Here is a 5172-nt window from a genome sequence, read left to right on the forward strand (position 1 = left end):
AGAAAGGCAACACTGCCCCCGCCCCCGCCAGCGCCGCAGGTTCTAAACAAATCCAGAGGCCTTCCAGCTGGCCGGGGCCGGTCGCCACCCAGGAGGACGGCCGGGAGGGTGGAGCCGCGGGCGAGCGGCTGGCGAGGGGCCCCCGGACCTAGCAGCCACTTTCCCGCCCGCTCCCGGCGGCGGGGCTGGTCTGCGCCACACAGCCCGGCCGATTCGGAGTCACTCCCGTTACGGTTACCGGAGGGAGGCCTCGGCTCCTGATTGGCTCCCGCGCGGGCCGCTCAGGGCTCACACGTGGGCTGCAGCCCCCCAGCGGGCCATGGAGGGAGGGTCCCGATTCAGGCAGCCAGATCGGGGGGGGGCGGACAAATTGCCCCCACCAGACTCCCGGAGGCGAGTGCCGCTGGCAGAGCCGGCCGCCGGGCCCCATCGGAGGGCGTGAGATTGACCCCCCCTCCCCCTTCCCCCTTTCCTTGGCGTTGCCCGTCTCTGCGCCAGGGGCCGGCCTCTTCCCTGCTCGGCTCCCTTAGCTACGTTTGGAGGCTCTGGGCAGCCGCCTCTTTGACAGGCGGGCGGGAAACGGGATCCGGGAGGAAAAATAACAAAGAGGCACTAAAAGCCGGTTGGGAGGTCACAACCGTGGAAAGCCTGACCGGAGAGCCCGGCTCGGCCACATCGGGCGGCTTCTCCCTTTCGCTGGCTCTGCTCTGGCGCAGGGAAAGGCCTTCGGAGGCGCTCCCCACCCACCGACCCCCGGGGAAAGACAGAGGCGCCCCCAAGATCAAGGTCGGCTGTCGAACTCCGGAGGGCTCCATAAGCGCCACCAGCCAGGCGGCTGAAAAGCCACCCTCCGGAGAAATCAGCGGGAAGGTTTTGACCCGGGGTAACCAGATAATACGGTGGGGGAGGAAACGCACGCACGCGCACGCGCGCACACACAAAACTTAAGCAAACCCGGTTGCTTCATCACTATGAACTGGTCCCAGTTGAGTGATCTGGAATGGGGCTGCAGTGGGTGGGTGGGTTTCCAAAGGGCCCCAGACCCTTTCTCCCCGTGCAAAGGGAAGGGGGACCAGGGCTCTCCCCTCGGCTTTTGGTCGAGATGGGACTGAGAAAGGAGGCCAGGCAGGCTCTGGGCATCTCCTTGGCCTGCGGCGCCCCCCACCCCACCCCCACCCCGCTGGAATGCGCTCCGGGAGCCCCCCCCCGGGGGGAGTTAATGAGCGGTGTGTGACCGTCAGAGGGTTTCGCTCAGCCCATTCAAGCGCAACTCGCTACCCTCCCTCCCGCCCTCACCGACTTTCCCACCGCTCCTCGCTCGTTCCTCCCCCCCCCGCCCCGCACTCTCAACGCGCCACAGTCCTGGAGCCCCCTCTGTCTTCAGCCGCCTCGGGTGAGCGGGCAGACAACGCCAGGCCAGGGCAAGAAGGGGCCGGGATTCGGAGGGTCACCGCATTGTTATCCTTCAAATTATTGTTTGGCTGGCGCTTCGCTTTCTCCGGAGGTCTCCGACTTCCAGGGAGATTTCTCACAAGGGATGAGCAGAGGATGCTATAAATGTGGACCAGATAATACAATGTGGCTACGACATAAAGCGTGGGGGTGGTGTGTGTGTGTGGGGGGGGGAGAGAGAAATGCTCTCTCCGCTCAGCTGGAGAAAAACGGGACGCCTCTTTCATCACCGTCGGGAATCCTTTCCCAAAGAGAAACTCCCTTTTTTCAGGATCAGAGACTCTTCGCGCGCTTCCGGGCCGTAGGAAGGCTCAACCGCAGACTGGCGGTGGTCTGTGTGCGAACCTCTCGCCCCCAGCCCCCTTGCATCGGCCACGCGTGCTGGGAAGTCAGCCCCATCGGGTTCCTATGAGGCTTGCCGAGTTCCAAGTCAGTGTGTATTCGGGACTGATGCGCTTTCAGCTAACAGCTTTCCTTCCCGCTCCTCTCCAAAGGCCTCTCGGCTGGCAGAGAGAGATGCTGAAGCGCATCGATCAGGAAGACAGTTTCAGTTCTTTCGGGGGAATCGATCTCCTACTGCTACTGCTGAACACCTAACCTGAAAGAGAATCCCACCGGAAACATTTGACGTTACTCTCTCAGTAAACTCTTTTAGAGTGGATGGATAAGACTGAGGTGTTAGGCCCTTCACAGGAAGTCAGCGATATTCATTTACAGATTAAAAAGAAAAAAAGAATTATCCCCTGTTGGGTTTCCTTCTCCGACCATTATTTCGTTTCGAATGAGAATCAGTGTGAAATATAATAGAAAAGTATGTGTGTATTCTTTGGCCGAAACTTTGATTATTTTAAAAATAGAAACAGATTTCGTGTCTTTCATTGCAAGGAAAAGGAAAAGGGAAAAGGATACACTCATTAGTCGTTCGTTTGGAAAATTAGCCTTTGTTTTTAGCAATATTTCTTGCACAAAACTGAATCTCTACAACTCAGTCCTAAACACATTTTTTTCAGAAGTGTATCCCACTCGTCAGTGGGATCTACCAACCCGCGTTCAGTCTTTTTTCCCCTAAATTCTGTGTGACATTTTCCTAAAAACACGTGTTTAGATTGTGCAACGTTCCTTTGCTAATTTCAGTTTGCTGGAAAAAGTGATACAACATCACACGAAGACACGGGCTTTTAAAAAAATATAGCAGGATTTTTAAAGATATATATGGTTGTACTTAATCGTTTTTAGTCCTTTCAGTTTCCACCACGCAGGGCCTATAGCCACAAAGCCCGGGAAAACGTCGAAAATTACCCTATATTCCGTACAAAACAATTACAAACTGTTTTTCTACTGATCCCCCTAGGAAACTTATAATTAACTAGTTATTCACACTCGATCGGTCTTTTCTGAATTTGACTCGTTTCCTTTCCCTGAAATCAGCGGGACCACAATGCAAAGTAAAACCCCTTTTACGTGCCAAACTTTAGAACTAGAAAGGGGAAGGGGGGGAGAATTAGGCCCCCCACCTCAAGAGTCGCGCTTTCCTTTGAGGGTTCACTGGCAGCCAGGGTGCGAATCAAACACGGATGTTAGGTAGACGCCCGGCCACTTCCCTTCCCACTCCGAATCCTTAATTGAATCAAAGGCGGTGTTGTTGTCTCCATAACAAGCCTCTTCCCGAAGTGACCTTATTTTGGCCGGCGTTTCAAGTGTTTCTTAAAAACGAGGGGAAAGTAGGTTTGGCTTTGATGTGGGAGTGAGAGACCACAACTGCCGCGTGGGGAGGGGAAGGGGGGGAGGCCAGTGTCCTGGGCCGCCGCCACCAGGTAGAGCCATTGTTTGGAGATCCCGGATCAGAGAGCGCATCCCTGCCCTCCAGCCCGCGCTCCTCTCAGTCGCCTAAACTGAGCCTGCAGCCGACTTCGGCGCCTCCGAAAGGATTATCTTGAGAGCCGGCGGATAAATAGACCAAGAAAAGAAACGGAGAAGAAGAAGAAGAAGAAGGGGTGGGGTGGGTGTTTCTTCCCGCGAACAGCCACCCTCCCCGCTTCCCAACTTCAGACAGCGGCGCGTCACCTTCCGAGGAGGCCACCCCGAAACGCGGCGGAGCGGGAGAACGCCGCCCGCCGCCGGGGTTGTGGGGCAGCAGACAGCTCTGCCCCGGTTCTTCGACGGCGAGAGCAGCCCTTCAAACCGAAAGTAAACCCGGGTCTCCTTCTCTCTCTCCCTCCCCGCCCGCCTGCCTGCTGCCTGAGCTGAAAGGCCAAGCGGTGGGCAGCCCGGCCCTGGTCCTCGGAGGCGAGCCCCCCTGAGCCCCACGGCTCTTGCTCCCAAGTCAGCGCGCTGCGGACGGACTGCAGCCGGAATGCCCACCCTCAGCTCAGCCTCCAGCACCCCAGCAGCTTCGCGTAGGGGGGAGGAGGAGGACCCCGTCGCATTTTGACTCGGGGGAGGGACGCTATTTCTGGACGGTGTCAACCTAGACCCGCGGGGCAGCAGGGGGAAGAGGCGTCGAGGGGGCCGCGTCTGCCTTTGGAGGGTTGTTTGCTGCTGGGCTTCTCCTCCTCAGCGCTGTTCCCAGGCTGGCCCGGCGGCACCTTCCTGCCTAAGAGCCGCGTCCACAGAGATGCCTCCACCCCCTCCTCGGCCGGGCACGCTGCGGGATCGCTTCGAGACGGGGCGTGGGAAAGCCACTTACCTCCCCCTGGCGACTCTCTCCCGACCGGCCTCGCAAGAGCAAGCTCGCCCGGCGATCCTAGAGCCTCGGCCGCGCCATTAGATCCAGGCAGGGCGGGCGGGAAACCCCTCCAGGGTTCAGCCAAGGAGCGTCGGGCATGTTACGGAAGGAGGACTCGGAGGGGTCGCCCTTGGTCCCGGGAAGTCTCCTCCTGCTGCGTGGAAGCGGGTAAAGTCCCCCGGCTGGTCGGCGTCGGGTCACCCTGCGTAGACCTCCTCCTCCTCCCCCTCCAAGCCAGGCTTCCTCGCGAGCCGCGAGCCTTCGACTCCGGCGGAGTTTGGGACGAGTCTGAGCCTCCCCCGCCGCGGTCCATCACATTTCAGCGGCTCGAGTGGCGTGGAGCTCAGTCCCCGCCCGCGATCCCTCCCCGAGCCGCAGCGATTCGAATGTTCACGGCTCCAGCGTTCTGGCCCCGCCCAGGGCCGAACGTTCCGGAGGTTGTAAAAGTTCTGAGACCGCCCCTTGGCGGAGGCCCGCCCCGCTCCCTCCCTCCCTCCCTCGCCCGCCGCCACCACCGCTCTGTTTACTTGTGTTTGGATGGCAACTGCTCGGCCTTTAAAGGGGCAGCGCTCCCCACCCCCACCCCCTCACCCCCACGCGGTCTAACACGTTACCTAAGGTGACTTTTCCCTTTGAGAAAACCCGATCCCTTCATAAATCAGGCCTCCCTTTCCTGGATGCTTCTGTCTCCCCGGCTACTCCGGCGGCAGAATCTGCGGTAGCGATCTCAGAGACCCAGCTCCCGAAACCCGGCGTGCTTAGGACGGAGTTTTCCAGGAGACTTTACGCGGGCTGGCTTTATGCGCCATAAACTTTTAGCGTGTTCTTTGAAGCACTTACGCTTTCCCCCGGCTATGAGAAACAGATCAACGGGGATCCGATCGTTTTTACAAGCCTTATCATCTTTTTTTAAAAATCCCTTCGGCCCCTCTTTAATTGTGGTATGTGTGCGAACCTCTTCTGGGGAGCTTTTTAAAAAGTACAACGCGGGGTTT

The 5172-nt window shown here is 58.6% G+C and overlaps 1 protein-coding gene across 2 annotated transcripts in view; it reads right to left on the minus strand.

Annotated features, from left to right (window-relative positions):
- Positions 1-4521, minus strand: part of OSR2 (odd-skipped related transciption factor 2) — an 11686-nt gene extending 7165 nt beyond the window's left edge. The window contains exon 1 of one of the 2 annotated variants that reach the window (XM_015405856.1): positions 4139-4521. The gene's annotated coding sequence lies outside the window, so the exon portion shown is untranslated. The remainder of the gene's footprint in view (positions 1-4138) is intronic. The other variant, XM_015405855.1, reaches the window with a different exon arrangement.
- Positions 4522-5172: the final 651 nt, after the last annotated feature.

This window comes from Gekko japonicus, unplaced genomic scaffold (genome assembly GCF_001447785.1).
Source record: "Gekko japonicus isolate JY-2015 unplaced genomic scaffold, Gekko_japonicus_V1.1 scaffold232, whole genome shotgun sequence".
NCBI classification, from domain to species: domain Eukaryota; kingdom Metazoa; phylum Chordata; class Lepidosauria; order Squamata; family Gekkonidae; genus Gekko; species Gekko japonicus.